Raw genomic sequence first — 24,921 nt, 5'->3', positions numbered from 1 at the left:
AAAATGCATTTAGAAAAAAATAATTCTTAGCTAAATGTACCACCCAAAGAAAGTCTAATTGGTGGTGGCAAGAATAAGATATAGCTCAATTCATTGTGATAAAGTTATTGGCAAAAGAATGGGAGGTAAAAATTGCTCGGATGCATAAAGTTAAACGACTGAAGGCTGAAATGGTTAAGATGATCATCACATTTATAGACATGCCTGAAAAGTGCTGTTATTTCGTAGAAATTGCACTTATCTGACGAACTGCTGGTTCACTTTCCTTATAAATAGGCTCCTAATTGTGCCATACAAGCGTATCATGGTATGTATTCTTTATGTCAATTTGAGTCACGTTGCCTCCTTTTAGCTACAGTGACTGATACGCCTGTCATTTTACACATGCATCTGTATTATTGTGTTATGAAGCCACACATATCACTCCATCATTAATGTTATAACTGCTGCAGCAATCTTAGTCTCATCATGCCCTTTAAAATATGACTCATTGTGAATGGACGTCACTCGCCTGTGCTACGTATACCAAAACAAGTCACACATATCATATTTTATTCTATATGTGTAAGTGTGCGAATGTGTCGAATAACATTAAAATATCCAGCACTATTAGTAGTGATGATGAGTCAGGGAATAAGGTTCATCCATATACAGTAAGTAGTCAGTAATACTTGAGATATATATATATATATATATATATATATATATATATATTGGTGGGTATACTGTAGCTTTATTGGAAAATAAAGTCCTTTTCAAAAGTTCTTGGAAAGCTGCACTCGGCAAAGAAAGCTGCATATGAAACAAAGGGAAAAGTTTCCTTTTTCTTTTTTTTTTTTAAAGCTTTCAAAGAATAATCTCTGCTGTTTGTTACAACAGAGATTATTCATTAATAAGGCACTTATATTGGGATTGGGATCTATGTTCCCCATTCAACAATCTGTCCACTAACTCTGTTGCCAAGGGGGGGGGGGGGGGGAGCTCATAAACTACAGAAGACAAGCAGATACTGGTTAAAGTCTGAGACCTTGGCTTACTGAACAGGAAGAGCCAAGATTTAAACCCTGTTCTGCTGTGTGAGAGGAAGAGCCCTTAATAGCCGGGATGCTCCCGGCCGTGCAAAACCATAAGGGAGCATGCTCAAAGAGGGTGTATGAGTGGACAGTGCATGCACTCATGCCTAAAGAACAGGGGGGAAATCTGAAAGACAGAGGTATAGCCATAGAAGCTGAAGGGCCAACAGGTTTATGGGGGCATGGAATGGCTTTTTTCATATTTGTAATAATGTTAATATTTCATATTTGTGCTTTAAAGCAAACCCTTAACTTACTTGGGACAAAAAATTGGAGCCTTCTCCTCCAGGCCGTTCAAGCTCTGGAACTCCCTAAGATCGCGGCCAAAAACACTTGTCAAGCCCTTGCCAACAGTTTGTGCCTGAGCAGTATCATGGACCCATTCAGGCTTGGGTGAAAGAAACAGAGCATACATACCAAAGAGGCACCGGGTAAAAATGGCGCAGGGTAATGCCGATAACGGCATCTTGCTACTAAGGTTATTTAAGGTTTTGTAAATGTCCTAAAACGTTAAACAACCTTAGTAATAAGATATAATTACTGGCATCTGTGAACATTACCTGCTCCCGGTGATCCTTTCTCCTCTCCACTTCCTAGTTTGAAAGGGTCCTGTAGCCAGCCAATCACTATGTGGGGACTAAAGCCGCATGGTGCTTGGCTGGATGTCGGGCTCATTCAAACTAACAAGTGGAGAGGAAAAGCGATCATCCAGGAGCAGGTAATGTATCATTTAACCCCTGCCGCATGTCACACTGAACCCTCCGCTTACGGCAAGAGAAACTTTCTGGCGCACCATTGAAAAGCACAGTAAACGTAATTTACCATCTTGAAGTGCAACATTCTGGTGGTGCGGCAGAAAGTTTCTATTGTGGTATGCACCATTTTTTCCTGCTCTGAAAGCCGAGTCTGATGTTGGGTTACATACTACTGTGCAGACACAAACTGCCGAAACGCCAAGGTGAAGCAAGACCCAGGAGGCCTGTGGGTTATCCAGAGGCTTCCCTCTACTTACAGTAGGTAAGTACCCAAATTGGGCACTTTTTTCACTACAAGTTTCCTTTCAGTCCTGTGTTCTGGTGCCACTTTGATTGGTCATCGTCACAAGACTATAAGTAATTCCTAAGCAATTATGCAATAAACCGCAAATGTATCCTGTAATAAGCTGCCTCCACAGTATTGGCAGGCTGTTTTGATTTGTAGCATAAGAAAGGATTCTGCTGTCTGAAAATACACATTCTCAGTCATAGCATTAAACAGCGAGTATTGTTGGGTCTGGTGTGACTGGAAAGCATCTTTCATAACAAAGTAAAAAACATCAATTTTGCTGCATTGTTTGGGGAAGATACAAGTGGAGACATGCAGAACGTGACAAATGTAAAATATCAAGCTGGTGTATCTGTAAAGCGATTTTGTAGGATAATGTCAAATGACAGTATTTTCAATGCAGCAGTACATGTCTAGTCTAGCTTTATTTGGTGTGTTAGAAGTATCAGCATGGGACGAGCGACCTGTTGTTCTACAGCTCAGGCTGAATTATGTTGTGCAGAGCGCTCTGCCAATCTATCGGGACTTGCCTCAGTCTACAGTATACTAAAAAGTGTCTTCATTTATTGTATCTATACTGTTCTGGCTCGCCACTGCACAATAAAATGACTTCCTTCCTCTGAAAGGAGAACATCCTCACACAAAACTGATGATGATGATGATGATGATGATGATGATGATGATGATGATGATGAACTAATTTCATGGATAAAGTTCAACAAGGTAAAAACATGTGGGCACAATTTACCTAATGGGCCATATGCAATTCACTTTTTCTCCTGAGTTTTCTCCTAGGTGATATTTTTATACTTGTCAATAGAGATGTAGCGAACGGTTCGCCGGCGAACAGTTCCAGGCGAACTTTGGGGGTTCGCGTTCGCCTGGACCAAGCGAACTTTTGCGGAAGTTCGATTCGCCCCATAATGCACTATGAGGGTCAACTTTGACCCTCTGCATCACAGTCAGCAGGCACATTGTAGCCATTCAGGCTGCACTAAGCCCTGGAGCCCCCCCCCCCCCTTATATAAGGCAGGCTCGCTGGCCATGACACTCACTCGTGTGCCTGCTAGAGACAGACTAGGGAGAGCTGCTGCAGACTTGTTCTCCTAGGGAAAGATTAGTTAGGCTCTTGGCTTGCTCCTGGCTGATTGTTATTGCTAAAATAGCACCCCTCAACAGCTCTTTTGAGAGCTCTAATGTTTTCCTGATGTGTTTTTTTTTTTTTTTGTGTGTGTTGCTCACTGAATTATACAGCCCTATCTGTTGCAGCTGGACCTTGGTAATTGTTATTACTGTGCCAGCCAGGCCCTGCCTAACTATCTATACTGGGACACCTACCTATGCCTACCTAACTACTGGGGCACCTACTTACCTATACGGGGACACCTACCTACCTACCTATACTAGGGGACCTACCTATGCCTACCTACCTATACTGGGACTCCTACCTATGCCTAGCTAACTACTGGGTCTCCTACCTATGTCTAGCTAACTACTGAGGCACCTACCTATGCCTACCTACCTATACTGGGACTTCTACCTATGCCTACCTACCTATACTGGAACTCCTACCTATGCCTAGCTAACTACTAGGACACCTACCTATGCCTAGCTAACTACTGGGACACCTACCTATGCCTACCTACCTATACTGGGTCTCCTACCTATGCCTAGCTAACTACTGGGACACCTACCTATGCCTACCTACCTATACTGGGACTCCTACCTATGCCTACCTACCTATACTGGGACTCCTACCTATGCCTACCTACCTATACTGGGACTCCTACCTATGCCTACCTACCTATACTGGGACTCCTACCTATGCCTAGCTAACTACTGGGACACCTACCTATGCCTACCTATATACAAGAAGATAATAAGGTCGTTGCTTCATTGTGGACAGACCAAATTTGATCAGCTGGACAGTCACTGTTGTTCTGTCATTGAGCTACCTCAGCCCAGCGACCATATGGGCTTGAAAACCGCCACGGCCTACACTCTCGCCACGGTGCGCACCAGTCCAGCACGGCCGTCACTATGCAAACAGCTGTTTGCGGTGCGTTACACAGTGAGTTTGGTGTGTCAGTGTGAAGCAGTACCTTAATTACACTACCTGATTGATGTATACGCATGCAAGATGTTTGAAAGCACGTTAGGCCTGCAATTTAGCATTCAATGTGATTTCTGCCCTTAAACGCTGCTTTGCGTCAAATCCAGATTTTTCCCAGGGACTTTTGGCATGTATCCCACTCCGCCATCCCCCCCTCCAGGTATTAGACCCCTTGAAACATCTTTTCCATCACTTTTGTGGCCAGCATATTTTTTTCTATTTTTCAAAGTTCGCATCCCCATTGAAGTCTATTGCGGTTCGCGAACTTTTCGGCGAACCGAACCTTCCGCGAAGGTTCGCGAACCAAAAATCGGAGGTTCGCGACATCTCTACTTGTCAATAAAATGCTTTTTAAGCCAGCAGAAAGTAAGAACATACTCAAAATAATGTTGATAGTAATTTTTCATTTACTTTTTGGTACTTTGTCAGGTGAAAAGTCCTGGAAAGTTATTTTAAATAGAAGATGAAAAATTATCTCCTAGGAGAAAAAGTGAATTGCATATGGGCCCAAATATCTTATTTCATCCTTTTTACACAGGAGTAAAAATGTGCAATACTTACTTTCTCTTGGAGTGTGACTGCAGGTGGTGCCCCCAAGTGCAGGAAGTGGTATGGGACTTTGCTTGTGTTTAAACCCTCTCAGGAGGCTTAGGGTCCATTTACACTATATCAGTTGCTCTCAGTTATAACTTAAAGGACAACTGACTTTCAACGCAATGTCCATGTTTTCCTCTGGCTCAGTTCACAATATACGCAAAGTGAGCACTGAAACTAAGTGCCACCGTAGCAGTGATGTTTTACTGCATGGGGCACATCAGGGTAATTCGGGGCTCTGGCAATCGACAGACCCTGAATTACTTCTCACTCCGCACTCCGAGTGGCGACAACTCGAAGGGGGACTAATATTTTACACCGCCGAGAGCTTGAAAAGCAGCAGGGTGGGCTGTCATTTGGCTCACCCTGCGCCCAGCCCACTTGCAGCATACTAATACATACGCGATTGGGGCCACACTGTGACGTAGAATGGAGGTCACACTGTGACTACAGACACAGAATGGGGACCATATTGAGACTAGAGTTGGGTCGAACCTCCGATTTTAGGTTTGCGAACCGGGTTCGCGAACTTTCGCGGAAGGTTCGGTTCGCGTTAAAGTTCGCGAACTGCAATAGACTTCAATGGGGATGCGAACTTTGAAAAAAAAAATTTATGCTGGCCACAAAAGTGATGGAAAAGATGTTTCAAGGGGTCTAACACCTGGAGGGGGGCATGGCGGAGTGGGATACACGCCAAAAGTCCCTGGGAAAAATCTGGATTTGACGCAAAGCAGCGTTTTAAGGGCAGAAATCATATTGAATGCTAAATGACAGGCCTAAAGTGCTTTAAAACATCTTGCATGTGTATACATCAATCAGGTAGTGTAATTAAGGTACTGCTTCACACTGACACACCAAACTGTTCACTGAACAGAACAGGTATACAGTGGCGGGTTCACTGAACAGAACAGGTATACAGTGGCGGGTTCACTGAACAGAACAGGTATACAGTGGCGGGTTCACTGAACAGAACAGGTATACAGTGGCGGGTTCACTGAACAGAACAGGTATACAGTGGCGGGTTCAATGAACAGAACAGGTATACAGTGGCGGGTTCACTGAACAGAACAGGTATACAGTGGCGGGTTCACTGAACAGAACAGGTATGCAGTGGCGGGTTCACTGAACAGAACAGGTATGCAGTGGCGGGTTCACTGAACAGAACAGGTATACAGTGGCGGGTTCACAGAACAGAGCAGGTATGCAGTGGCAGGTTCACTGAACAGGTATGCAGTGGTGGGTTCACAGAACAGGTATGCAGTGGTGGGTTCACAGAACAGGTATGCAGTGGTGGGTTCACAGAACAGGTATGCAGTGGTGGGTTCACAGAACAGGTATGCAGTGGTGGGTTCACAGAACAGGTATGCAGTGGTGGGTTCACAGAACAGGTATGCAGTGGTGGGTTCACAGAACAGGTATGCAGTGGTGGGTTCACAGAACAGGTATGCAGTGGTGGGTTCACAGTACAGGTATGCAGTGGTGGGTTCACAGAACAGGTATGCAGTGGTGGGTTCACAGAACAGGTATGCAGTGGTGGGTTCACAGAACAGGTATGCAGTGGTGGGTTCACTGAACAGGTATGCAGTGGCGGGTTCACTGAACAGGTATGCAGTGGTGGGTTCACAGAACAGGTATGCAGTGGTGGGTTCACTGAACAGGTATGCAGTGGCAGGTTCACTGAACAGGTATGCAGTGGTGGGTTCACAGTACAGGTATGCAGTGGTGGGTTAACAGAACAGGTATGCAGTGGTGGTTTCACAGAACAGGTATGCAGTGGTGGGTTCACAGAACAGGTATGCAGTGGTGGGTTCACAGTACAGGTATGCAGTGGTGGGTTCACAGAACAGGTATGCAGTGGTGGGTTCACAGAACAGGTATGCAGTGGTGGGTTCACAGAACAGGTATGCAGTGGTGGGTTCACAGTACAGGTATGCAGTGGTGGGTTCACAGAACAGGTATGCAGTGGTGGGTTCACAGTACAGGTATGCAGTGGTGGGTTCACAGAACAGGTATGCAGCCAGGGACAAGCTAAGCCTAACTAATCTTTCCCTATGAGAGACAGTGCAGCAGCTCGCCCTACTCTCACTAATGCCGGCAGGCAGTGGCACACGAGTGACCGTAATGGCCGCCGCTGCCTGCCTTATATAAGGGGGGTGGGGCTCCAGGGGCTAGTGTAGCCTAATTGGCTACACTGGGCCTGCTGACTGTAATGTAGAGGGTCAAAGTTGACCCTCCATGGTGCATTATGGGGCGAACCGAACTTCCGCAAAAGTTCGCCTGCGGGACGCGAACGCGAACCACGGAAGTTCGCATGGAACCGTTCGCAGGCGAACCGTTCGGCCCAACTCGCTGTGGCTGCTATCATAGAATGGAGGCCACATTGTGACTGCTGGTATAGGATGGGGGGCACACTGTGACTGCTGGTATAGGATGGGGGGGGGGGAACACAGTGACTGCTGGTATAGGATGGGGGGCACACTGTGACTACTGGTATAGGACGGGGGGCACACTGTGACTGCTGGTATAGGACGGGGGCACACTGTGACTGCTAGTATAGGATGGGGGGCACACTGTGACTGCTGGTATAGGATGGGGGCACACTGTGGCTGCTGGTATAGGATGGGGGGCACACTGTGACTGCTGGTATAGGATGGGGGCCACACTGTGACTGCTGGTATAGGATGGGGGCCACACTGTGACTGCTGGTATAGGATGGGGGCCACACTGTGACTGCTGGTATAGGACGGGGGCCACACTGTGACTGCTGATATAGGATGGCGGGGGGCCACACTGTGACTGCTGGTATAGGATGGGGGCCACACTGTGACTGCTGGTATAGGACGGGGGCCACACTGTGACTGCTGATATAGGATGGGGGGGGGGCACACTGTGACTGCTGGTATAGGATGGAGGCACACTGTGACTGCTGGTATAGGATGGGGGCCACACTGTGACTGCTGGTATAGGATAGGGGCCACACTGTGACTACTGGTATAGGATGGGGGCCACACTGTGACTACTGGTATAGGACGGGGGCACACTGTGACTACTGGTATAGGACGGGGGGCACACTGTGACTGCTGGTATAGGACGGGGGGCACACTGTGACTGCTGGTATAGGATGGGGGCACACTGTGACTACTGGTATAGGACGGGGGGGCACACTGTGACTGCTGGTATAGGATGGGGGGCCACACTGTGACTGCTGGTATAGGATGGGGGCCACACTGTTACTGCTGGTATAGGATGGGGGGGGCACACTGTGACTGCTGGTATAGGACGGGGGGCACACTGTGACTGCTGGTATAGGATGGGGGGGGGCACACTGTGACTGCTGGTATAGGATGGGGGGCACACTGTTACTGCTGGTATAGGACGGGGGGGGGGCACACTGTGACTGCTGGTATAGGATGGGGGGCCACACTGTGACTGCTGGTATAGGATGGGGGGGGCACACTGTGACTACTGGTATAGGACGGGGGGCACACTGTGACTGCTGGTATAGGACGGGGGGGCACACTGTGACTGCTGGTATAGGATAGGGGGGCACACTGTGACTGCTGGTATAGGACGGGGGCACACTGTGACTGCTGGTATAGGATGGGGGCCACACTGTGACTGCTGGTATAGGATGGGGGCCACACTGTGACTGCTAGTATAGGTTGGGGGCCACACTGTGACTGCTGGTATAGGATGGGAGCCACACTGTGACTGCTGGTATAGGATGGGGGCTACACTGTGACTGCTGGCATAGGACGGGGGCACACTGTGACTGCTGGTATAGAATGGGGGCCACACTGTGACTGCTGGTATAGGATGGGGCACACTGTGACTGCTGGTATAGGATGGGGGGCACACTGTGACTGCTGGTATAGGATGGGGGCCACACTGTGACAGCTGGTATAGGATGGGGGCACACTGTGACTGCTGGTATAGGACGGGGGGCACACTGTGACTGCTGGTATAGGATAAGGCCACACTGTGAATGCTGGTATAGGATGGGGGGCACACTGTGACTGCTGGTATAGGACGGGGGGCACACTGTGACTGCTAGTATAGGATGGGGGGCACACTGTGACTGCTGGTATAGGATGGGGGCACACTGTGGCTGCTGGTATAGGATGGGGGCACACTGTGACTGCTGGTATAGGATGGGGGCCACACTGTGACTGCTGGTATAGGATGGGGGGCACACTGTGACTGCTGATATAGGATAGGGGGGGGTACACTGTGACTGCTGGTATAGGATGGAGGCACACTGTGACTGCTGGTATAGGATGGGGGCACACTGTGAATGCTGGTATAGGATGGGGGCCACACTGTGACTGCTGGTATAGGACGGGGGGCACACTGTGAATGCTGGTATAGGATGGGGGCCACACTGTGACTGCTGGTATAGGATGGGGGCACACTGTGACTGCTGGTATAGGATGGGGGGCACACTGTGACTGCTGGTATAGGACGGGGGCCACACTGTGACTGCTGATATAGGATGGCGGGGGGCCACACTGTGACTGCTGGTATAGGATGGGGGCCACACTGTGACTGCTGGTATAGGACGGGGGCCACACTGTGACTGCTGATATAGGATAGGGGGGGGTACACTGTGACTGCTGGTATAGGATGGAGGCACACTGTGACTGCTGGTATAGGATGGGGGCCACACTGTGACTGCTGGTATAGGATAGGGGCCACACTGTGACTACTGGTATAGGATGGGGGCCACACTGTGACTACTGGTATAGGACGGGGGCACACTGTGACTACTGGTATAGGACGGGGGGCACACTGTGACTGCTGGTATAGGACGGGGGGCACACTGTGACTGCTGGTATAGGATGGGGGCACACTGTGACTACTGGTATAGGACGGGGGGGCACACTGTGACTGCTGGTATAGGATGGGGGGCCACACTGTGACTGCTGGTATAGGATGGGGGCCACACTGTGACTGCTGGTATAGGATGGGGGGCACACTGTTACTGCTGGTATAGGACGGGGGGGGGCACACTGTGACTGCTGGTATAGGATGGGGGGCCACACTGTGACTGCTGGTATAGGATGGGGGGGCACACTGTGACTACTGGTATAGGACGGGGAGCACACTGTGACTGCTGGTATAGGACGGGGGGGCACACTGTGACTGCTGGTATAGGATGGGGGGCTACACTGTGACTGCTGGTATAGGACGGGGGCACACTGTGACTGCTGGTATAGGATGGGGGCCACACTGTGACTGCTGGTATAGGATGGGGGCCACACTGTGACTGCTAGTATAGGTTGGGGGCCACACTGTGACTGCTGGTATAGGATGGGAGCCACACTGTGACTGCTGGTATAGGATGGGGGCTACACTGTGACTGCTGGTATAGGATGGGGGCCACACTTCTACTGCTGGTATAGGATGGGGGGCACACTGTGACTGCTGGTATAGGATGGGGGCCACACTGTGACAGCTGGTATAGGATGGGGGCACACTGTGACTGCTGGTATAGGACGGGGGGCACACTGTGACTGCTGGTATAGGATAAGGCCACACTGTGAATGCTGATATAGGATGGGGGGCACACTGTGACTGCTGGTATAGGACGGGGGGCACACTGTGACTGCTGGTATAGGACGGGGGGCACACTGTGACTGCTGGTATAGGATAGGGGGCCACACTGTGACTGCTGGCATAGGACGGGGGCACACTGTGACTGCTGGTATAGGATGGGGGGCACACTGTGACTGCTGGTATAGGATGGGGGGGGGGCACACTGTGACTGCTGGTATAGGATGGGGGGCACACTGTGACTGCTGGTATAGGATGGGGGCACACTGTGACTGCTGTTATAGGATGGGGGCCACACTGTGACTGCTGGTATAGGATGGGGGGGCACACTGTGACTGCTGGTATAGGATGGGGGGCACACTGTTACTGCTGGTATAGGATGGGGGGCACACAGTTACTGCTGTTATAGGATGGGGGCACACTGTGACTGCTGTTATAGGATGGGGGCACACTGTTACTGCTGGTATAGGATGGGGGGCACACTGTGACTGCTGGTATAGGACGGGGGGCACACTGTGACTGCTGGTATAGGATGGGGGCCACACTGTGACTGCTGGTATAGGATGGGGCACACTGTGACTGCTGGTATAGGATAAGGCCACACTGTGACTGCTGGTATAGGATGGGGGGCACACTGTGACTGCTGGTATAGGATGGGGGCCACACTGTGACAGCTGGTATAGGATGGGGGCACACTGTGACTGCTGGTATAGGACGGGGGGCACACTGTGACTGCTGGTATAGGATAAGGCCACACTGTGAATGCTGGTATAGGATGGGGGCACACTGTGACTGCTGGTATAGGACGGGGGCACACTGTGACTGCTGGTATAGGACGGGGGGCACACTGTGACTGCTGGTATAGGATAGGGGGCCACACTGTGACTGCTGGCATAGGACGGGGGCACACTGTGACTGCTGGTATAGGATGGGGGGCACACTGTGACTGCTGGTATAGGATGGGAGCCACACTGTGACTGCTGGTATAGGATGGGGGCTACACTGTGACTGCTGGCATAGGACGGGGGCACACTGTGACTGCTGGCATAGGACGGCGGCACACTGTGACTGCTGGTTTAGGATGGGGGGGGGGGCACACTGTGACTGCTGGTATAGGATGGGGGGCACACTGTGACTGCTGGTATAGGATGGGGGCACACTGTGACTGCTGGTATAGGACCAGGGGCACACTGTGACTGCTGGTATAGGATGGGGGGGGGCACACTGTGACTGCTGGTATAGGATGGGGGGCACACTGTTACTGCTGGTATAGGATGGGGGCACACTGTGACTGCTGTTATAGGATGGGGGCCACACTGTGACTGCTGGTATAGGATGGGGGGGGCACACTGTGACTGCTGGTATAGGATGGGGGGCACACTGTGACTGCTGGTATAGGATGGGGGGCACACTGTGACTGCTGGTATAGGATGGGGGCCACACTGTGACTGCTGGTATAGGATGGGGGCCACACTGTGACTGCTGGTATAGGATGGGGGCCACACTGTGACTGCTGGTATAGGACGGGGGGCACACTGTGACTGCTGGTATAGGACGGGGGGCACACTGTGACTGCTGGTATAGGACGGGGGGCACACTGTGACTGCTGGTATAGGATGGGGGGGCCACACTGTGACTGCTGGCATAGGACGGCGGCACACTGTGACTGCTGGTATAGGATGGGGGGGGAACACAGTGACTGCTGGTATAGGATGGGGGGCACACTGTGACTGCTGGTATAGGATGGGGGCACACTGTGACTGCTGGTATAGGATGGGGGGGCCACACTGTGACTGCTGGTATAGGACGGGGGGGCCACACTGTGACTGCTGGCATAGGACGGCGGCACACTGTGACTGCTGGTATAGGATGGGGGGGGAACACAGTGACTGCTGGTATAGGATGGGGGGCACACTGTGACTGCTGGTATAGGATGGGGGCACACTGTGACTGCTGTTATAGGATGGGGGCCACACTGTGACTGCTGGTATAGGATGGGGGCCACACTGTGACTGCTGGTATAGGATGGGGGCACACTGTGACTGCTGTTATAGGATGGGAGCCACACTGTGACTGCTGGTATAGGATGGGGGCCACACTGTGACTGCTGGTATAGGATGGGGGCCACACTGTGACTGCTGGTATAGGATGGGGGCCACACTGTGACTGCTGGTATAGGATGGGGGCCACACTGTGACTGCTGGTATAGGATGGGGGCCACACTGTGACTGCTGGTATAGGATGGGGGCCACACTGTGAATGCTGGTATAGGATGGGGGCCACACTGTGACTGCTGGTATAGGATGGGGTGGCACGCTGTGACTGCTGGTATAGGATGGGGGCCACACTGTGACTGCTGGTATAGATGTCACATTGAGGGCAACAGTCAAATAAATATTGTGTTTATTTTAAAAATAAATATAGTTTCAAGAAATTTACTTTTTATTTTTTTTCCCCCCTTAGTACCTAATGATGAATGAAAAAAGCTCATCCAAAATTATAATGTAACCAACAATGTGCACATCTCACTTTTAATTACTCTACTGTGGAGAGGTTTGCTGATTCCTGCTGCACTGCCTTGATATTTGCCTGGCCCCTGCTGTCCCACAACCTGCTCCCAGCCATGTCCTTCGTCCTAATGGCTACATTAGCCAAGACCTGACTGTGTCTTTCTTTTCACACACGTGCGTGAGTGTGTGTACAGGAGTACAACCTGTCATTACCTTACCAGCAGTGGCTTTCTAGAGAGCAGTTGGATGTTTGCAAGTGATGAAAACACGGCTGCTGTTTTAGAGTGAAAGATTTTGGAGGATAATTGAGGCCTGGCGACGTTCGGGTCTTTGACTTTCCCACGCATTCTCAGCAGGGCTATTATTTTTCACAGAAAAGAAAATTACCTTTTCCTGTGCTGTGTAAATCGCAGAGCTGGGAAAGAAAATGGCAGGTACACCTTTCAGAAGAGCAAATCAATAAGCATTGGCATCTATGCCATTAACCCCTTAGTATTCAAGAACTCATCCACTCAACTTTACCATCCTTAGCTTCCTTCTGGAGGTCTTTAAATATATTGTTCGTTTTGATACAGTGATGATGAAGATGATGATTGAACATGTACTTCTTAGGGCTGGTGCACACTAAGAGCGGTTCTGAGCATTTCTAAAAACGCTTGCACTTTGAAAAGCACTTGGCTAATGGATTTCAATGGGGTGGTGCACACCAGAGCAATTCGTTTTTTCCCCAAACGGGTCCTTTTGCTGATTTCTGAGGAGATTCAGCCTCAATGTTAGGAATAGGAAAGTGAAAAATCGCTCTCAAAAACGCTAGATCAGAGCGATTTTCCAAGCGTTTTTTTGTTACAGAAAATATTAGAAAACGCTATAACAATCGCTAGACATGTGTAGAAAATCGCTCTGCACATGCCTAGAATCGCTCTAAAAAGCACTTCAAAAAGCTCTGCACGTTTGCGATTATGCTAGTGCTTTTTGCTAGTGCTTTTTTGCTGTGCACTGCTGTGCACTGTGCACCTTAAAGGGCTTTTCCATATTTAAAAGCACTGTTGCACTGATGTAAAATGTATCTTAAGTGTGTATCGTAAAGTATGTAAATATTGTACGTATTAATGAGACTTAGGTAAATGGCATGAGCCCAGAATACACCCAATGCATACATTTCTCTCTTTACATATGTAAAAGGATCAATTTATGTGTTCTGTGCATACAAAGCTTATGCTTTGCGTCATGCTGTTTATGTCACACCCAGTAAACCTTATTGGGTACACATGTATGTTTTACCAAACATTTGTGAATATACCCCATTGAGACTTGTCAATATACTTTTCAGCAAACTGTAGTCCGCCTTTATATGTTTTTCTTTCAACAGTGGAGTCCTCCTGGGTCTTCTACCATTGAGACATTGGCCCATATGCAATTAACTTTATCTCCTGAGTTATCTCCCAGGAGATCATTTTCATATTCTATTTAAAATAACTTTTATGCATTTCACAATAGAAAAAGTGCCAAAAAGTTGGTGAAAAAGCACTTACAAATGTATTTTGAGTATTTTCTTGCTTGCTGGTAGTTTGCAAGGCATTTTATGACAAGATGAGAAAATATAACTGAAAACTCTACTGTGTTTTCTCCGAGGCGCAACTGTGGCCCTTATTCAATTCACATTTTTTCCTGAGTTTTCTCCTAGAAGAAATTTTTTTTATCTTCCGTTTCAAATAACTTTTCAAAAACATACCAAAAAGTAGATGAAAAATTACAGTCTAAAGTATTTTGAGCATTTTCTTGCTTGCTGGTGGCTTAAAGAAACACTGAAGCTAAAAAAAAATATGATATAATGATTTGTATGTGTAGTACAGCTAAGAAATAAAACATTAGGAGCAGAGACATAAGTCTAATATTGTTTCAAGTACAGGAAGAGTTAGGAACCCCAGTCCCTATGCACGAGCCCTTGAGCTCCACAACTTTCAAAGTCGCAGAGAGCTCTGTCTTCTGAAGCTCATTATCGCTAGTGTCTAGCACTGTATTGTTTTTTTTTTTCCTGCAGAGAACAGTTCAAAAGTTGGCCTTGGATTTTTGTCTACCATTAACATTATCCTTGAGTCTGTTCGAGGGTCAGTTGTCCCCCATGCAACCACATCCAAAAAGGATAGCTGTTCTCCCAGGGATCTTAAACTGTCAGTCATTAGAGAGAAGCAGGAGGCGGCACTAGTTGCTGAATGGCACCTTTGCGGGGGTCAGTGGTCAAGGCTGGTATGTGCCTCCGGTAAATAGGGCATATATCCAAGACAGTAGAAAAGTAGATCCGGGCACCAATACACTGCGAATTCCACTTTTATTTCATCCCACACACAGACAGATACAAGAGCATGGGGCTGGTCTAACAGCCGTTTCACAAGCTCAACAGCTTGCTTCCTCAGAGACGGGATAAACTGTTGTCACTGGAACATGAACATGCTCTTGGATAACTATTTCTGATCTCCTCAGACAACTCTCTCATTTGCTTCTATGGTCCATGTTCTGTATGGGACAAACCCCACACCAAACAGCAAAATGACTACTTTCCCATATTTAAATAGGATGAATGATTTAATGATTTGAAATATGTGACAGTAATTCAAGAAAACAGCTAGTTTGAAAAATCATTGTAACCCAATTATTTATGATATTTTCTAGGTACAACAACAACAACAAAAAGTTTACAGACACAAACATTTTTGTAGACCAGGCACTACATTATCACTTTTTTTCTCTTCCATCACTTTACTTCAAGTACCCTTGAAGTGAAATGGATATGAAAGCAGCCATATTTACTTTATTTAAAGCAATGCCAGTTGCCTGGCAGTATGCTCATGCTGATCTTTCTGGCATCAGGAGTATTTGAATTGAACACTCGAAACAAGCAAGCAGCTAATCTTGTCAGACAGACTTCAGTCAGAAACATCTTATCTGCATGCTTGTTCAGGGGGTATGGCTAAAAGTATAAGTGGCAGAGGATCAGCAGAACTTAAGGCAACTGGTATTTTAAGTGGTAATAAATATGGCATATACATTTCAGTTCAGGTGTCCTTTAATGATATATCAGCTGCCCGCAGGACAACTGCATTTTGTTTAATCACCTTTCAGGGGGTGTAAAGCACTTCTCCAATAAGTCAAGTTTGGGTTCTTTTTTTTGTCATGGAGGTATACCAAGAAATTTGTCTACATCTGTGTGTTAAAATAATATATTCCCCTTTAAAGAGGAACTTTAGGGTGGAACTTCATGCTAAACAGTAGCTGATACTCCCTTTACCATGAGAAATCTTTACCTTTTCTTGAATAGATCATTGGGGGGGGGGGTCTGTATGGCTGATATTGTGGTGAAATCCCTCCCATAGTGCGATGTCATGACCATGGTCCTGACAGTTTGCTGTCTGTGAACCTCATTGCATTATGGGAAGTAATGGATTTTTTTCCACTGCCAAGCAAGCAATGTCTCCCTCTGTGCATTGAACTAATAACGATCAGTAACAAACATTCTGTACAGATCACCTGGCAGAACTAAATATGTCACCACCAGTGATATATTTCAGAATGTAAATCAGGAAAGATTTTGCAATGGGCAAACACTGACTAAATAATGTATAAATGAATATTGTAAAAAAAAATAATGCAATTTTATTCATTGTTATTTTCACTACAATTCCTCTTTAAGTCATTTGAAAATGCTGTTATCTTACACCTTCAGACAAAAACATACCTAGCTGGCTCAGCGTTGTGCTGGTGACTTTCACAAAAGCTGTTTGTTTAGTTGCTCTTATCATTGCAATTATCATTAGCTTTATGCATCTCTCATTTAGACATGAATGTGCAAAGCTATTAAGCCCATATTACGTTTTAGTAAGGCTTAGCTAAGTGTACAACCAGGAATGCATGACTGAGCACTCTCATTTTATTGCAGCTGAAACATACAATAGTTACTAAGTACTGGCCATATCTAGGAACAGCAGGCTTTTATGATGCTGATGGCTCACAGCTACTGGTTTTCACAATAAAACAATAAGGATGGTGCAGATAAAACAACATATAATGGAAATTGGTTATACTTTTTTTTTTATATATATTTCCATTACTATACTTTAGAAACTCCTTATTCTAGAAGTAGCTAGAATAATGACTGTCCAAAAAAATGGCAGCCTTTTATAATGTTACTGAAGGACTTGCGCGGTAGCATTGGGCCATATTCAGTAACCAGCGATAAAGTTGCCACTGGCAGGGTTGCATGGCAATATTATGGATAATTATGCCAATAACATAGCGGGTGTTACCTAGGCAAGGCCATATTGCTATCGTAACGTGCGTTACACAGTTTGCATAGCACTTGTTACACTAACAACCTAGGGGCCGCATGTAACGCTAATTGTGCAATGCACACCATGCAGGCGGGTTAAGTACCGGTAAAAGTGCCATGCAATCCCTGCACATGGCATTTATACTACTGGTAGGTGAATATGGCTCATTGGCAAAGATAAATTAAAGAGGAACTCCAGTGAAAATAATGTAGTAAAAAAAGTGCTTCATTTTTTACCATAATTATGTATAAATGATTTAGTCAGTGTTTGCTCATTGTAAAATCTTTCCTCTCCCCGATTTACATTCTGACATTTATTACATGGTGACATTTTTACTGTAGGCAGGTTATGTAGCTGCTGCTAGCTGTTTTGGCTGTTAGAGACAAAGTAGGTGAAGTGAGAAGCACCTTAGCATGTGGAGGTGTGCCTCAATCCCGTCCCAGTGTCTCTTGGGACCACTGTAGTCAAGAAGATAAATGGATCGGCACCACCAAGTAATGATCAAGGCTCTTTTATTGAGCACAGCAGTAACAGACGCTGTTTCGGGCTAGCAAGCCCTTTCTCAAACTGCTCACCAGTGACACAACTACAACCACCATATATAGGCACCCACTGAGTGGGTGGGGACACAGATGGACCTGATGGGGAACTTCAAAATACATTTATCATAGGTATAACTCACCAGGAGCGATAATCCCCACTGCACGCCAGGGTCGCACCTCACAGCGCGCCGTCTCGCCATCACAGGCCAATCAGAACGGTGAAACACCGCCGGCCAATCAGACGCGAGTCCCAGCAACGCCCAGCGTGACGTCACGGCAACTCGCCGTGCACTCACGCTCGTAGAGATCACTGGCCATACCCTACGTGTAAGGGGAGTGTGCGGCGTCATAGCAACGCCGCACCACCTATGTAAACAAACAGCATGCAATGTGCGGACAAAATTACAAGTTAAAAGCGTAAATGGAATAAATCATAAGAATGAATGTAACAGCACATCTGCATACAGAGAAAAGGGGAATTACTTACAAGTTACCCATCATGTCCTTCCAGTGCCCCAGGTAAAAACAAAAAGAGCACCTAAAAAACAGAATACAACACATAAGTAAAATGCATAGAGACCCCCATAGAAGTCAACCTCCCATCACAAACAAAACCTAAGGTCATATTCCTTATTCAAGCTACCTGGACCCATGGTACCTAATCTTCTAATCCAATATGCCTCCTTACGTAACAACTCTTTATGGCGACTTCCTCCCCTAAAGTTAACGGGGACCCCATCTATTACAGTGACCCTCAATTGCGAGACAGTATGTCGGAAGTTATGAAAATGTTCTGCCACCGCTAAATTGCACTGTGGATTGCGTATATTGGATTTATGTGATGATACGCGGTCTTTAAGACGTTGAGTCGTCTTACCAATATATGAGAGACCGCAGGGGCATTATAACATGTACACTACATATGTGGAGTCACAACTATATAACCCATTAATTTGCATAGGAGTACATAAGGATGGGTGCGAGAATGTCCTGCCTCGAATGACACTGTTGCACATGTGGCAACTAAGACATGGATACATACCACGTCGACCATCAATCGGACGCGTCGGAGCACCTGCCGTGAGTTTATCACGTATCGTTGGTGCGCGTTTGAATGACATAAGGGGTGGGTACCTAAATTCCGGTATTGAAGGAAGTCCATCCCTCAGAATGTGCCAATGTTTGCGGATGCTATGAGTAATAGCATCACTGCAAACATTGTATGTAGAGACAAAAGGTAATCTATAGGTGAAAACTATCGAAATGGAGCACCGAATTCCGGTCCGTGCTTTTCACATACAAATCAGTCATCACCCCAGAGTCACCAAGGGAAACCATAATGTCCAAAAAAGGGACCATTGTCCTGTCAGCATGGATAGTGAGGCGCACAAAAGGACAAGAAACGTGGAGCTGTGTCACAAAATCCTGCAAGCTACTCTGCGGCCCCCTCCATACGCAAAAGATGTCATCTATAAAACGCCACCAGCACAAAGCGTGACGGTGGAAAAGTGAGTTAGTGTACACAAAGGCCTCCTCATAAAGTCCCATGTACAGATTTGCGTAGGAGGGGGCCACATTCAAGCCCATAGCAGTGCCCCGCTTCTGCATGTAGAACGCACCTGCAAAGCAAAAGTAATTAAACTTTAACACAATCTCCAAAAGTTTGATAGCAAACCTCCGTTGTTGATGACTGATTTGTATGTGAAAAGCACGGATCGGAATTCGGTGCTCCATTTCGATAGTTTTCACCCCATGGGCACCAAGGAGAGTATACCGCATAGCCAATTATCACGCGTTGCTAGAATTGTCAGCGATGGATTTGTTTTTAGAGGCGCGCGGACGTGAAATGGTGGATAAGTTTAAGGCGCGTGGCTATCCTGATCGTTGCTTTAGATCAAGAACTAAAAGGAGTGCAGGGGGTATGGGTGTGAGATTACCTTTTGTCTCTACATACAATGTTTGCAGTGATGCTATTACTCATAGCATCCGCAAACATTGGCACATTCTGAGGGATGGACTTCCTTCAATACCGGAATTTAGGTACCCACCCCTTATGTCATTCAAACGCGCACCAACGATACGTGATAAACTCACGGCAGGTGCTCTGACGCGTCCGATTGATGGTCGACGTGGTATGTATCCATGTCTTAGTTGCCACATGTGCAACAGTGTCATTCGAGGCAGGACATTCTCGCACCCATCCTTATGTACTCCTATGCAAATTAATGGGTTATATAGTTGTGACTCCACATTTGTAGTGTACATGTTATAATGCCCCTGCGGTCTCTCATATATTGGTAAGACGACTCAACGTCTTAAAGACCGCGTATCATCACATAAAAACAATATACGCAATCCACAGTGCAATTTAGCGGTGGCAGAACATTTTCATGGCCAGTGATCTCTACGAGCGTGAGTGCACGGCGAGTTGCCATGACGTCACGCTGGGCGTTGCTGGGACTCGCGTCTGATTGGCCGGCGGTGTTTCACCGTTCTGATTGGCCTGTGATGGCGAGACGGCGCGCTGTGAGGTGCGACCCTGGTGTGCAGTTGGGATTATCGCTCCTGGTGAGTTATACCTATGATAAATGTATTTTGAAGTTCCCCATCAGGTCCATCTGTGTCCCCACCCACTCAGTGGGTGCCTATATATGGTGGTTGTAGTTGTGTCACTGGTGAGCAGTTTGAGAAAGGGCTTGCTAGCCCGAAACAGCGTCTGTTACTGCTGTGCTCAATAAAAGAGCCTTGATCATTACTTGGTGGTGCCGATCCATTTATCTTCTTGGCTGTTAGAGACAGCTGTAAACAGCTAATTCCTGTCTGTGAACATTGTTACATTGTGGCAGTTTACCCAGAGTACCGTGGTACTCAGAGCTTCTTGTGGGAGGGGTTTCAGCACAAAATCAGCCATACAGCGCCCCCTGATGGTCTGTTTGTGAAAATCATTATATTTCTCATGTAAAAGGGGGTATCAGCTACTGATTGGGATAAAGTTCAATTCTAGGTTGGAGTTTCTCTTTAAGCTGAAATGGGGCCCTAGGAAAGGTAGTAAATGTGGCCTAGCCTTGTGATTCTTTTAGTAATCTGTGGTGTGAGAGGGTTCACAGAAAAAGGCAGTTGTGCCCCTTGACTCCCATTAGGCCCCAGGCACCTGCCTTAGGTTGCCTTGTGGATGATCCTGCTCTGCCCATTAGTAGTTAATTCATATATATTACAATAACAAAATACCAATATTGTAAAGGAAAAAAAAGTCTTTGTGACAAAACAGTGCCGCTAGGCACTTATCTGTCAGACTACACTCTGCAGAGTCTTTGGCTAAGTCTATAGATCACATTTTAGCCACAGAAGATTGCTGGTCTGCCATCTACAGACTTAATCTGAATATGTGCTAGAACTGGGCTGGATGGGGAAACTGAACTCCAAGATCCAGCCTCTGAAGGGGGATTCAAGTCAGGGTCTCAGGAGACGGCATCTGGCCTCTTACTGGTACTGTGTCAACATTATGTCATCTGTACTGCCTCTGAAGTTCTGTACCAGTCAGTATTGGGTTGGCTTCTCTGACTTGCTGTATAATTATTGGGCAGGAGCATCAGCAGCTAGACCTACAGCCATGATGCAAAGCTCAAATAGCTGTCTTGGTAAGAAAAATTAATGTTTGATTATGTGTGAGTATAAATAGCCCGTGGGTAGCACATACAGACTGTAGTACCAACAAGCATAACATGTGAGGTAGACCCATTACAGCGTAAGAAGTGCAGGTGCGCATCAAATCCTTGAAAATGAAGAAATCCTCAGGCCATGATACTTTTTCACCACAGTACTAGAAAAAAATGTCAGACCAAGTGGCTCCAAATCTGTCCCAGAGTTTAAATGAACTTAGGGCAAGAACCCCACAACAGGAATGTTCCAAGAAAATATATCAATGATACCCAAAGTTTATCAAGAATGCCTTTCAGCAGACCAGTTCAGGACTATTTCCCTGATTAACATACATTTCAAATGACTGGGTAAGATCCCAGTACTGGGGAATTATTGGGGAATATCCTTGCCTCTAGAGCAGGGGTGTCAAACTCAAATACAAAGTTGGCTGTAATTGTACACTGGGACCAAGTCGCGGGCAAACCTCTATATCTACTGGCCACCTTCTTCCCTTATAAAGTTCCTGTAACGATCGGTGAAGCACAGAGAGGATCTGATTACCGGTGATCTGCAGTATCACTGGGAATACAGATGTATACCAGATTATAAGTGATCTGCAGTATCACCGATAATCCGATATACCAGCTAACCTCTGTTCACCTGAGTAGAGTGTAGTGTTTGGTGTAACAGTAACACTTAGAGGACTAGGCCTCAGTGCAGCAAGGAGTACTGCACAGATTCCTTCCGCAGACCTGAGCTCTCCAAGACGGGAGGAGTCAGACTGACAGTAGGAAGGATGGTCTGAAAGTGACACTCAGGGGGAGGTGTCACTAACAGGACGGGGAACCGCCTCCAATAGTAAGGTCGGTTCTCGAGGTCGGACAAGCCAGGTCGTACACACACGGACAGATAAAGTACAAGATCAGAAGGCAAAGGCAGAGTCTAGGTACAGGCGAGGTTCGGCAACAGGGTATCAGAAATATATCGAGGTACAAAAATCAGGAGGCAGAGGCGGAGTCTAGGAACGAGCCGGGGTTCGGCAACAGAGTATCAGAAATATCGAGGTGCAAGATCAGAGTTCAGGAGGATAGTCAGGCAGGCAAAGGGTCATAACAGATAATCACAATCAAACTAGTACTTTAGCTATCAACAGAATCTAGTTAAGTGTAGGATTACAGCTCCAGCTGGTCCCGGCACACTTATGGATCTGACTACGGATCTGGGTGCTCCCACGTATGTGATCGCAACGCCAGACAAAGAGCAAGTGAACAGCCAGCAGTATATATACACAAGGACCTCTCCAGGGCCTCCCTAATTGCTGGACCAATGAGAGTAGTGGAAAATGTCAGCTGACCCGCCTGGTCAGCTGACTCCCTTCTGGCTGTTATTTAAGCTCTGCCTCTGTGCGCGCGCGTGTCACTCTGAATCTAGGTGGACTATCAGTCCCAGCCACACTAGTACTGTCTTGCAATGTATCCAGTTCCAATGCGGATTCCGCCGCTCCCAATGCGGATTCCGCCGTTCCCAATGCGGACTCTGCCATTCCCAATGCGGATTCCGCCGCCCTGCCCATGCGGCACGCGGCGGCTTTTCCGCGTTGTGACGCCATGCTGGACGCGGAAACAGCCGCCTCACGTTGAGGGATGGCGGCTTTTCCGCGTTTCTTCACAGTTCCCAGGTGTCTTATGGCCCCCTCCAACCCATATTCTGTTCCCTGGTGTCAAGTGGTCCTCTCCCTCCCCTATATAATTCCCTGGTGTCTAGGGCCCCTACCTCTCCTATAGAGTTCCCTGGTGTTTAGTGCTTTCCCCCTACCTTCCTCATATGGCTTTCCTGGTGTTCGAGGGCTTCACCTCAAATATAGCTTGCTTGGTGGTCTACAATGGGACAAACATAATGCAAAGTGGGGTATCCACTTGAGGGCCAAATTTAATGGTTCTGAGGGCCAGATTTGACCCCACGGACTGCAGTTTGACACATATGCTCTACGGTTAATACCATTCTCCCTGACCTCATAAAGATCAGATGGCATTTGTCCCAGGGCGACAGGAGAGCAGTATCGCTCAGCTATGTTTTACATACCTGAAAGATTCCTGTGATGGCTTTGGCTCTGGACATTTTTAAAGCCTTTGGTTCACTTTCCTGGACTTATTTGAGACTACCAATTCAGAAAATTTCAATCAAAACCCCATTTACCTGAGGATAAATGCTATGTACTCAAAACGTACTGCATTGGTTTAGTACTTTAGACATTACTCTTGTTCTTTTCCAATTACCTTTGCTTTTCATTCTTGTTCTACAACCATTTGCTTGTGCCAATATAAATAAGATGCTGATATTTGCTAACGACATCCTTTGATTCCTAACTCAGCTTCTCATTTCTATTCCTAATGTTCTGAAAGAGTTTACTTACTTATCCAGATTACCCGGCCTTAGTGAGATACTCATGGTCTTTGACTTTCCACTGAGGAAAGCAGACTGAGAGAGTAATGGACCAGGACCCTGCCATGTCTGGGAGTCACTCTATCCCCAAATTATGAATCTTTATTTGCTGTAACAAAAATGTTATGGGGAAGCCAATTACCTTGCATGATTTTGGGATGTGGGAGGAAACCGTAGTGTCTGGAAACCCACACAAGCAGAAGGAAACATACAAACTCCTTGCAGATCGATTTCGCACCCGCGTACAGGTAAAAAAATGTTCATCACTAACCGCTACTATTGTTTCACACCTTTTGTCGTGTATGGTCTGAAGTGTCCTTGCGGTTTGGTCTACGTCGGGAAGACCAGACGTATGGCGAAATGCAGGATACAGCAGCACCGACAAGCGATCACGAATTTGGCTGCTGGGAAATCACAGTATGATACGCCTGTTGCAAGGCATTTCTTACAGATGGGTCATTCTGTGACTCAGTTGCGATGGTTTATCATGGATGCTATTCCACCTCTCACTAGAGGAGGGAATAGAGATAAGTTGCTTTTACAAAGGGAAGCAAAATGGATTTGGAGATTTGATTGTATCTCTCCGAATGGCTTGAACGAAAATAATAATTTGGCCTGTTTTCTCTAACTCTCTTTTTTCAGGGTGGACTCCACAGAGGAATAATGGACTCAATTCATCATATTGATAAGTCACTGCTAATTCTCTTTCTGTAAAATATATAAGGAATAAGCGATGTAATGTATAACTGTACTCTAGTGTTTATTTTCAGGTTTTTCCAGGGTAGACACTGGTGTGTAGTTCCCTGGTCTTGATGTTGTTCTGTTTTGAATATTGTCACTTCCTGGGGGTGGGTATAAATTGCCTGTGTTGATGGGGGGGCGTTACACCTGATGAAGGGCTCCGCCCGAAACATGTAGTGTACTGCCTGCTTCAATACTGCTTGTTGCTGCACACAGCTCTTGAGTGCCGTGTCTTCCTTTCGTGTTTGCAGATAGTGGTCAATAAAGGAGGGAACAAAGAGGAAAAGGGAGGACCACGATCCTAATATTCCCTAATTTGCTGGTAATTTCAACCTACCCCACACT

At 47.0% G+C, this 24,921-nt stretch overlaps 1 long non-coding RNA gene across 1 annotated transcript in view; it reads right to left on the bottom strand.

Moving 5' to 3' along the window:
* The window catches only part of LOC137561527 (uncharacterized), a 122,848-nt gene that overhangs the window by 34,400 nt on the left and 63,527 nt on the right, over positions 1-24,921 (bottom strand). The window contains exon 2 of the long non-coding RNA XR_011030039.1: positions 18,242-18,292. This is a non-coding gene — a long non-coding RNA (uncharacterized lncRNA). The remainder of the gene's footprint in view (positions 1-18,241; positions 18,293-24,921) is intronic.

The sequence above is a fragment of the Hyperolius riggenbachi genome, chromosome 3, assembly GCF_040937935.1.
Source record: "Hyperolius riggenbachi isolate aHypRig1 chromosome 3, aHypRig1.pri, whole genome shotgun sequence".
Lineage (NCBI taxonomy): Eukaryota > Metazoa > Chordata > Amphibia > Anura > Hyperoliidae > Hyperolius > Hyperolius riggenbachi.
This window is presented reverse-complemented; position numbering and strand designations above follow the sequence as displayed.